Source organism: Canis lupus, chromosome 3 (assembly GCF_048164855.1).
Source record: "Canis lupus baileyi chromosome 3, mCanLup2.hap1, whole genome shotgun sequence".
Classification (NCBI taxonomy): Eukaryota; Metazoa; Chordata; class Mammalia; order Carnivora; family Canidae; genus Canis; species Canis lupus.
Genome location: NC_132840.1, coordinates 40,072,061 through 40,083,500, shown reverse-complemented (window position 1 = coordinate 40,083,500; position 11,440 = coordinate 40,072,061).

The following is an 11,440-nucleotide window of genomic DNA, read 5'->3' as shown; positions in this document are numbered from 1 at the left end:
CAACATTATTTAAACTAGTTAAAAATTGATAACAATCTAAATGTCTATCACCTGTGGATTGGATAAATAAAACTGTCATATATTCACACTTTTTTCTTATATTCACACTTTTTAAGACAACAGTGAAAAATGAATGAGCTACAGCTAGCTACCTGCAGCAAAATCGATCAAGCTCACGAACATAATATTGATCAAAAGAAGCCAACACAAAAGAACATGTAGTATATGATTCAATTTATATAAATACCAAAAAGAGAAAGAAACAAAGCAAAACCAAACTACACTGCTTAGGGATACATACTTAGGTGAAGAAACTATGAAAGAGAGCGAGGAAATGATATCCTTAAAAACCAGGATAATGGTAGGCTGGAGCAGGCAAAAGATCATGATCAGTTACAGTTTGTAAGAACCTGATCATGTTCTATTTCTTGACCTGGGTGGTAGGATCACACACGTTCACTTTGGACAAATTGTTGAACTGTATATGTATATCTTACATATTTTTGTTTAGTGATATGTTTAGGTATATGTGTTTTATTTTATAGTACAAAAGTTAGAGGATGAAGTCACATGCATACAGTTTATAAGGTGAAGGATGATGCTGAGCATTTAGATTGTGCCAAAAATCTTTGAGAAACCCACATTAAAGACAATATCTGTCAGGGATGGTGTATATATGGCCCTGTGTCTTCCAATTACCACATCCCTCACCTGGGCCAATAGACATCACCAGTAGATTGTGTCTCATTTTCCACAGAGCCCTGACAGCCATTCTCAACCAACCTGACTGACTTGTCATGAAGGTTCCAATCTATTCTCCATCTGTCGTCTATGTATCCTGACGACTTAGATAAAGTAGAATAATCAAGCCAATTTGTGTAGGAATGCAGCTTGGCATATCCTCCCAAGTATATATTGACATGTATAAAGACATTGTGGATAAAATTAACACCAGCTCACAACTCAGGAAACTTGACAGAGGACTCCAAAGGCATATTCTGTCCTTGGAAAGTAGGACTACACATATAAATAATAAGTACAGCTTACAGTTCTTTTGAGAAAATTGGAGCACATTTTATTTGTTTATTTTATCAAAAGATAAGATGGAGCACTCAGGTGGTTACTGGGCAACAAGAGGGACCATCGCAAATATGGGGCTTCTCTCCCAGTCTCCCAAAATCCTTACCATGTGCACCATTTCCCTGGTTCTCAGCCTCCCCTCTCATCTCCCACCGCTATTGTTTGTCATTCATTGCCATTGCCCTGTTCAGTTCATCAAGAATATGTGCGCTGCCGTCTTGGTGCTTAGAACTGTGCAAGATTGTATGAGGCCCCATGGTGGGGATGAGAGCCATAGCTTCAGTCTTCAATGCCCTTTCACAAACTGAGGGTGGAAAAGATACATGTGCCTATTAATGAGGTAAAAATATGCATATATGGTTAAGGGCAACCTGCCCCCAGAGAATGGAGAGCAAGTGGTATAGGATATTCGATGCAGGAGGTATTGGCGAAAGTTGAGGTGGGTGGGGAAGATTTCAGAGACAGAGCCTATAGAGAATACATTTAATATGATCAATATAAAATCCTGTCTTCTAGAATGGCCTAGGGACTCTGTGACCCTAGCTCCTGACAACTTCTCTACCTTCAACCCTTGGTGTGGCTAAGTCATACTTGACCGTCAAATTTGAGCCAGGTGCACCTCCTTCAGGAAACCTTTCCTGACCTCTTATCCAGTGCAGCTGTGAGTCTTCCTCTTTGTCTTCCATATCACATCTCTCTTTTTTTTTTTTTTTTTACTTATTTATTTATGATAGTCACAGAGAGAGAGAGAGAGGCAGAGACACAGGCAGAGGGAGAAGCAGGCTCCATGCACCGGGAGCCCGATGTGGGATTCGATCCTGGGTCTCCAGGATCGCGCCCTGGGCCAAAGGCAGGCGCCAAACTGCTGCGCCACCCAGGGATCCCTCACTTCTCCTCAAAGAGCATTTACTGCACCAGATTTAGTTCAATTGTTTATTTTCCTCACTTCTATATCACTAGCACATATGCTCAGTGCTTATTGAGCACTTATTGATTACTTACTGAGTAATAATAATCAATTATTTTACTAATATTTTAATAATTAATTACTTATTAAGTAATCAATAAATGTGGACTATTGAGGCAATGAATTATATAGAAGGTAAGGAAGTATATGAAAAGGTATCAAGAGTTGTGATAATGACAGTGCATCTGCCGGAGTATGGCAGCCCAGGAGAAGGATGGGACAACACTCTTTTCAATAGTGCATCTGGGGTTAATTCCAGTGATTAAATTCACACCTTCATGCTCAGTCCAGTGCTCTATTCCTTTTTAGATAATCCCTCCTAAAGGGTACCTGCCTGGCTCATTTGGTAGAGTATGTGACTCTTGATCTTGGGGTCAAGAGTTCAAGCCCCAATGTGTGGCATAGAGTTTACTTAAAATAAAGAATCCTCCTGTCATGCTATCTGTACTTGGCTTTATGTAGTTCAACATTGCTATCAATTCTTTTGCAAGAGGAGTGGATGTTTCATTTAATAAAACCTACAGATGACAGAAAGCTGGGGGGAATGGCTAATACCACAGATGATAGAATCAAGATTTAAAATGATCTTGACAAGCTCCAACATTGGTCAGAAACCACAAGATGAAATCCCACAGGATTCAAAGTTTTGTATTCAGAATAAAACAACAACAACAACAATGGCACAAGTATACAAGCCTAGCTTTCTATCAGCAGACTAGAAAAATATTTGGGAATTTTCATTGATCCTTAAAAGAAGTTATAGACATCAGCAAGGGACCCTCCCTCTGCCTCAGTCTAAAGGCTTAAGTTACAGAACCAACACCTAATGGATGGGATTAGATATATGCAAAAGTACTTTCAGGAAGAGACTTGGGGAAAGCAAATGGAATTTGGTTGTGGCAGAGTTGATGGCATGGTACCTAGAAAGCAAAGGTATCTGTGACAAGGGGAATTGATGGGTCAGCATAAAACATAGGAAATGAAGAACCAGTGCAGACCAATTGGCCTGGTGTCAGAGGATAAAGGCCTTTGACTATGGTATAAGTCAGTGGGTAAGAACCCTGGCCTTGGGCTCCAAGACAAATGTGCAAACTACCAACTATGACAATTTGGGCAAGTTACTGATGCTTTGGTAATTCTCCTTTATAGAATGGGGAGGATCGTGATCCCCCCTTATGGAGTAGTGGGCATTAAATGAGATAGTGTGGGTTGGTCAGGGTTCAATACATTTTAGTCATTATCATTCTCTTCATTATAGATCAATACACTAGCTTTTTAAGTTTCTACATCAGTCTTTTGTGAGATTCTGCAGATGATTCTTTCCACAAAAATCTGCCTCATCGTGGTGAGCTGAGAAGAGAAAAATCAAATTCCTGACTAGTAGATCCTGGAGCTATAAAAAATAGTTATTTTTATTATTTTAAACTGATACTTGTATCATGTAGTGATGCTGAACAGACCATATTGGAATATATCATTAATTTATAAAAATCCATTCTCTAGGGACACCTGGGTGGTTCAGAGCATCTGCCTTTGGCTCAGGGGATGACCCTGAGGTCCTGGGATCGAGTCCTGCATCGGGCTCCCTGCATGGAGCCAGCTTCTCCCTCTGCCTGTGTCTCTGCCTCTCTCTCTGTGTCTTTCATGAATAAATAAATAAAATCTTAATCTGTCCTTTAAAAAAAGCACGGAGAAACTGAAGTTTGTCCAGGTGGCCATGGCCCAAGAATGGTGAAAGAGCTAGAATGCCCAAGGGAGCCACACAGTTGTCTTTAATCATTGAAGGGCTGAAGGCTGAAAGGAAGGCCTCCATATTGGAGCCGCTGCAGGGCGTAGGGAGCTTCCCTGGCCCCGGATGCACCCGTTGCAAGCTCCAGACAAGACGGCCAGGACAGAAGAGTTCTTGGCTCTGTATTTCTGTAAGTTTGGGCATAAGCAAAAACTTTACCAGCCATTAGAGCTTTAGAGTCCTCCTGAAAACCCTGGGAAATGAATGGGATCTAGAACTTGGTCTTCGGCCTCTAAATCCAGTATTTTTTTTTTTAAAGTGTCTTCTGAAGTCACCTGCATCAGAAGTACCCACCTGAGCTGTTTATTACAACCTCAGATACCTGACCTACGTGTGTAGAGATTCTGATTTGGTAAATTTGGCGAGAGGCCCAGGAAACCATGTAGGCTTAGTCTGAAGTGCTTTCTTCAACTAAACTCTCTACTCTTAATTCCAATTTTAAGACTTTATCCTTTCGATGGGTGTATATCATTCCAACTATGTACTAGACCTGTTTCTGAGGCTGGTGGATACACTAGTGAATAAGACTATCTAGGTCCCTTCCGATTGAGCTTACTCCTAGTAGAAGGACACATTTGTTAAAAAGCAAGCCAATAAAAATCAAGAACCCTGCCAGATGGTCAGAAGGGATATGTCAAAAAGTAAATAGGGTGCTGCTGCCCAGAGTGATTGTGGCTCCTCTGAACTGGGGCTCCTTTTCCAGAAGGTGATGTTATGCGGAGAGCTGCAGGATGAGACCACCTGCAGAGAGGGTCAGGGGCAGCACGTTCCAGCCAAGGGGCTGCCTAGGTCCAAGGCCTTAAGAGGGGAAAGTGCCTATTGTGGTTGAGGAATACAAACAAGTGCATGGTGGCTGGAGCATTCTAGTGAGGGGAAAGTAGGCTCTGACAGGCTGACAGTGCCCAGATCTCACATAGCTTTCATTTTATTTTAAGTAGGATGGGAAGCCATTTGAGAGTTTAAGCCAGGGAGGAAAGAATCTGATTTGCATTTCAAAAATGTCCCTCCCGCTGTCCTGCAGATTCTATAGGTGTGTGACACACAGCTCTTAAATACAACATCACCATCTGGGGAGAGAACTGGTTTTTTCACGGGTTTCTCTGTTAACACCTATACAGCACTTTGTGGTTTACAAAGCATTTTTATCTACATATTTCTTTTGATCTCCTGAAAAACCCTTTGAGACTCATCTTCCTATAGTCATCATGCTGCTGATGGAGAAACTGAGGCTTATAAATGATGAGATTCTTCTTAGGCGGCATGTCTTCTAAGGCAGACATTAGAAAAGGGGGAGATTTTTGCTTTTAAGAAATGAAGATGTGTCCCCACCTCGTGGAGATGGTGAGCTCCTGAGTGGTAGTCCCATAGGGTGACCGCTGGCCCCTCCCTACCTGTGAAGCCAAATCTGCTTCAATCCTTTTCTTATCTGGTGACCCAGACTCTGTCTGAGTTCTAGACTCCTGTTCTCCTGTGTCTTCAGCCTGCTCTTTTAGCACCTCTTTAAAAGCCATTTCCTCTTCCCTTATCAAATCTATTTGCAGAAAGGAGTGGGCTCCTGGTGCACCATCATTATCCCCAGTTAGAACTGTGACCTTCTTCTCATGGGGGTGTAGCCCAATACAACCTGTGCAACAGTGAGGTTGTTTTGATGTATGTGCTTTAGCTTAGAAATGTATGCAAGAATTGCCTTCATGCTATAATATGGCTACTTGAAATCCTGATAATAGGGAGAAAAAAAATCCATGTTTATTCTATGCTTCCACATGACCTTACTCTAGATGGCTAGGAAGCGCCTTAAAATGATATATGACATTTCGTGTTTGTGTGTATTTTTCTGGGGAGAGGATTTATAGCTTTATGCAGACTTTCAAAGGCATCCTCATCTAAAATATGGTTTTATTGGGGTGCCTGGGTAGCTCAGTTGGTTAGGCGACCGACTCTTGATTTTGGCTCAGATTGTGATCTCAGGGTTGTGGGGTCAAGCCGTACGTAGGATTTCTTGCTTAGTGGGGAAGTCAGCTTTTCTCCATCTGCCTCTGCTCCTGCCTCTGTTCATTCTCTCTAAAATAAATAAATAAATAAATAAATAAATAAATAAATAAATAAATAAATCTTTAAAAAGAGCTTATTAATACTGAGCTTGTGGAATATTGATTAAATGAGATGATATACATGAAGTGCTTAGCTCAGTATCTGGCACACAGAAGGCATTCACTAAATGGTAGGAATTACCATTGTCATGGCTGATGTTGGATCAAGTTGTTCCCATTACATCTAAATGCCTGCTATGGACGAAATTGTATCCATATGTTGAAGCATTGACTCCTCTAACCACCAAGGCGATTGTGTTTGGAGATAGGGCTTTCAGGAGGTTGTTAAGGTTAAATGAGGTCATAAGGGTGGGGTCCTCACTTGATAGGGCTTCTGGTCTTATAAAGAGGAGGAGAGAGCTATCTCTCTCTTCACACTCAAGGCACCAAGGAGAGGCTGTGGGAGCACACAGAGAGAAAGTGGCCTTCTGCACGGTGGAAAGGGAGCTCTTACCAGAGCCCAGCCAAAGTGGCACCCTGATCTCAGACTTTCTGCCTCTACTTTCTACTTGTAGGAAAACAAGTTTCTGTTGTTTAAGTCATCTAGTCTATGGCTCTTTATCATGACAGCCTGAGCTAAGACAATGCCCAGCCCCTTTCTTTCCTGAGCCAGTCCTTTCTTGAGCAGAGACAACAGGGAACCCTCTGCTCCATCCCTGGGGTTGAGGTTGGTTTGTAATTAGTCCTGCTATGGTATGGTCTGGATTGATTGCACCTCAAGAGTTGTGCTTGCTTACCAAAATGTAGTCTTTTTTCAAAAGGACTGGTAGGCTGACCTATGCATTCATCTGAACTTCTGGCTGTTTTTCTCATTGAGGGCTCCACTTCCTTCTTGACTAGAGTGTTATCCTTATCATGAGCCTCTGAGGAAGCAAGGTGATGCAGATTAAAGGTGTGGATTCTAGAATCACTCTGCCTGGTTCTGAATCCCAGTTTAGCCACTCAGTATCTGTGTGACCTTGGGCAAGTTGCTTAACCCCTCTGTGCTTTAGTTTCCTCATTTGTATAATGATGTTAATAATAGTGCCTATGTGAAAGGACCGCTGTCAGGATTAAATGATTTAATACGTGGAAAGTGCTTGCAACAGTGCTTGGCACATATTAAACCCTATAACCACTAGCTGTTATTATAATTACTCAACTTGGGCTCTCACTCAAGTTTGGTTGGCCCCTTCCCCTGATGATCTTGGACTTGTTTCCTCTTAGAGCAGCTACTTGCTGCAGTCCTACTCCCACTGGATATATCGGGTGCTTGATATTGACTATTACCTTGCCCAGAACCTCCAGCCACGCTGTAACACACTCAATAGATCTGAACCATTTGTATACTGACTTGAATGTTGAATTACTCCTCCTTATAACGTAATGCTGACCTAACTCCGATAATAGGATGAAGATGTGAAGTTAATGTTGCTAACTTGAGGCCTTTCTCTCTTTCTAAGTAATAATAATTTTAAAAAGGGGGCACTATTTATTGTATCCCTCTATAGGGGCTCTTCTGCCAAGAGGACTTATGTATCCTCTTGATTGGGGGGTGAGGGATAGAACAGAATTCAGTGGTTCTCAAATGTGATGGTTAAGGATCAAAACCACTCGTGGAACTTATTACTAACATGGATCCCTGGGTTCTACAACCAGTATTCTTACTTTAGTAAGTCTGGGGTGGGGTCTGGAAAAGTGTACTTTTAAAAAGTTTATTTATTTATTTGAGAGAGAGCACAAGCAGGAGGAGGGGCAAAGGGAGAGGGAGAAGCAGACTCCCCGCTGAGCAGGGAGCCCTGAGCGGGACTCAATACCAGGACCCCAGAATCATGACGTGAGCCAAAGGTAGACGCTTAACCAACTGAGCCACCCAGGCACCCAGGAACATTGTATTTTTAATAAGCACCTTGGGTAATTCTAATGCAGCTGTTCAGCTGACTTGTATTTGAGAATTACTTGGCCAGATGTTCTTTCAAGGTCTCTTTGAGCCTTTGACATGTAAGATTCCGGAATAAATATAAGGATGGGGAAGATAAGGCAATAATTTAGAACACGGTCCTACTCCCTTAAAGCATTACCCAGGTCAATCAATACCTGGCTGGCAAGATCACAGCAGGCATGCTTATGTTAGGTTTTGTCTAGATTTTAATCTGAACGGGGAGCTAAATATCTCTAGTTTATAGCAACCGGAGCATTTACAGTAATCATGTCAGAAAGTGGAATCGCATAGTAAGTTTTCATAGCTCAATTTACAAATAGCCATTCTCCAAAGGCTTTTAGCCATGTATTTTGGGAAGAGTTTCTGGAACGGTGGTCCCATTTAATTTACTATAAATTACCTTCTGGGCAAAATGGATAGCTGACAGCTATGGTAACATTTATTTGCAAGAATATCTGTGGTGGCTAAGATCTTCTATGTACTAACTAGAATTTCAGAGTAGTTGGAACAAGAAGCGTCCTTTTAGGGAAGACTTAAATCTTAGAAATGACCGCCTAGGAGATAAAATGCCATCCTCATGTATTCAGTGAGGACAGTTTGGGATTTGTTGAGAAAGCTAGCTGGTGTTGAGAAGGCTGCAGGCACCGCACATGAAAAGCCATCTCCCCTTTGACGGCCATTTAATTTGGCCTTGTAAGGCGTATGAAGTGCAGGCATTTAATTTGTTTGACAGAAGCAAGCCCAAAGCACCTCCTGTAATACCGTGCCACAGGGTTTCACGAGTCTTACCACATGGTAGGCATAGTCTGGGAGTCTGTATTAAATAAGCTTCAAGTCAAAACACTAGTATGACAAAGGTCTGTTTTAATTAAAAGACACAAACCTCCCTCTTCAGAGCAGGTGGAGGGACATAGAAGAGTGCACCCTCCACCATCCTGTCCTATGGAACACTTTGCTCTTTCCTGTAAGAGGACAAAGATGCTTTGGGGCAGGCAAGTAGGAATCTCTCAGTGGGTCCTGGAATGCCTGGTGCTCCTGGCCACCTGGAACATTCTCTTTCCTCCAACAATGCTGGCTATCTGCCACAATATCAATTATCTCTAGCTCAGATAGTAATGATCTAGGATACCACTTTTTTAATATTACATTTTAACAAACCAGAATTAGGAAACCCTACAAAATTCATACACTTTGACATTCCCTGCATTAATATCCAGCTGCTCATAAATCAACCATAGTCAGCAAGCTTTTCTGCCTCAAGCACATGAAGTGACCATATTTTAACTATATATGAAATATTCGTCTCATCTTGTTCTGCTGCTCCTTGTCCTCAGCTGAGGCATGGTTATTTTTCCTATGAGGAGACAGTAGCTCTGTATTCTTAGAGAAGCCTAAGAAACAGCAAAGTCGGCTAGCTCTAATGTGAGATGTACGTATGGTTTCTTTTTTGGGGACTGTATACTCTGAATTTCCCTTTCCTCATGACATGGCCTAATCTTCCCTTTCTACCTCCTCTTCGGCCACTTTCTCTCTTGTTCTGTTCTCCACATTCAGGCAGCCTTCTTGAGTCTCTTCAAAATATGATATATTCTCCTGCCACAGGACCCTTGAAAGAGAGCTCTCTCTACTGAGAAATTTGCCCCTCCCCCTTATCACTGGTCCCTCTACCCCTATGCTCCCTTCCCCTAGTTCGTTTGTTCGTTCCTTCCTTCAACAAGTAAAGAACACTTGTCTATAAGTGCCAAACACTTGAGTTAATGAAACTAATTAAAGAACCCTCGGAGAGCTTACATTCTAGTTTAGGGGGGGTTACTCAGACCAAAATAGACATGATAAAAGAGTAAATTGTATGTTAGAAGATGATAATTGATATGGAAGATTAGAAAGGAGTAAGGTGTGTGGAAAGTGCTGGGAATTTAAAATAGAATGGAAGAGAACTCCTTACTGGTATGGTGAAATTTGAATTAATCCTCAATTATTCTTAGAATTTAGCTGAAAGTAATTTCTTTAGGAATGTCTTCCAGGCCAGATCAATCAGTGAGAATTTTTTTTAAAAAAGATTTTATTTATTTATTCATGATAGTCACAGAGAGAGAGAGAGAGAGAGAGAGGCAGAGACACAGGCAGAGAGAGAAAAAGGCTCCATGCAGGGAGCCCGACGTGGGATTCGATCCTGGGTCTCCAGGATCATGCCCTGGGCCGAAGGCAGGCACTAAACCGCTGCGCCACCCAGGGATCCCAAGATTTTGAATGTATAACTAGGTCATTCTCTGTTATGTGCTCTCATAATTTCTGATAGCTCTTAGTACCATTTGTAATTACATACTCATGTGATTATTTACTAAAGAAGCCCTGTCCACTATATTGTGGACTCCATGAAGACGAGGATGAGATCCTTTTTGATTACTCCTCTATCTTAAAAGGTAGCTCAAGACAAGCGCTCAAACAAAATTTGTTAAAATGAGTGAAAATCTGTGCAGTATGGATAAAAATACACATTCAGGCTACATCATGAGAATCAAGTGAGATAATGAATGAATGATATGAACAATAATGAAGAAGCCCCCCCCTTTTTTTACAAATTGCAAAGTTCTGTAAACATGCAGGCATCGTTATTTCTGTGTTTGAAAGACCCTCTTGTATCAGCATGGTTCTGCGTTCATTGATATTGTATGTCCTGGAATCCTCTTTACAGAGGCAGCGTGGGTTAGTGGATAGGAACACGGGAGCTGACTGCCTGCTTTGGTTCTTAGCTCTGCCGCTCACCTTGTAGCCTTATTGTGCCTCTACTTCCTCATCAGTAAAATGGGATGACAACGGTACCAACCTCACAGGGATGTTGCAGGATTGAAAGAATTAAATATCTCTAAGGTGCTTAGAAGAGGGCCCGGCATATGGTAAGTACACAAGCATTTTCATGACTGTGGTGGCTATTCTTATCTACTTTCAACTGCAGTTCAGGGATTTTCTATTTACTGAAATCTTTCTTGGTTTCTTCTTAGCGACAAACTAGTAATTCCTAGTTCAGTGATGTTTTCCTTAACATAACTCAAAGAGTAAGGATGACTCTCAGACCCCATCCTGTAGGTTTTAGCATCTGTTCAGGTTCGTCAATGACTTGTTTTATCTTCATAGTCCTTTTCCAATTGTCTTGGCAGATGGAGGTGAAACTAGAGCCATGGATGGCTGAGAAAATGGAGTCCAGATCTGATTCTGTCACTTACCGGTGGAAAGACCATTGGCAAGATATTAAACGCTTTGAGGTTCACACACTCATCTATAAAATGGGACTCATAATTGCTCCCTTGTGGGGTTGATGTGAGGATGGAGTGAGATAATGTCCATGTTAATGTCCAAGCAGTTATACAAATATCAGTTCTGTCTCCTTTTGCCCTTTGCTCAGGAACAAATGTACATTTTAGGTTCTTTGTTTGTTTTTTTAAGTCAGCTCTACACTCCACGTGGGGCTTGAACTCACGACTCCAGAGCAAGAGTCACATGCTCTACTGACTGGGCCAGCCAGGCGCCCCACAAATGCACATTTTAAAAGGAACCTTCTGGAGACACAATGACACTGTGGTCTGTGATGAAGG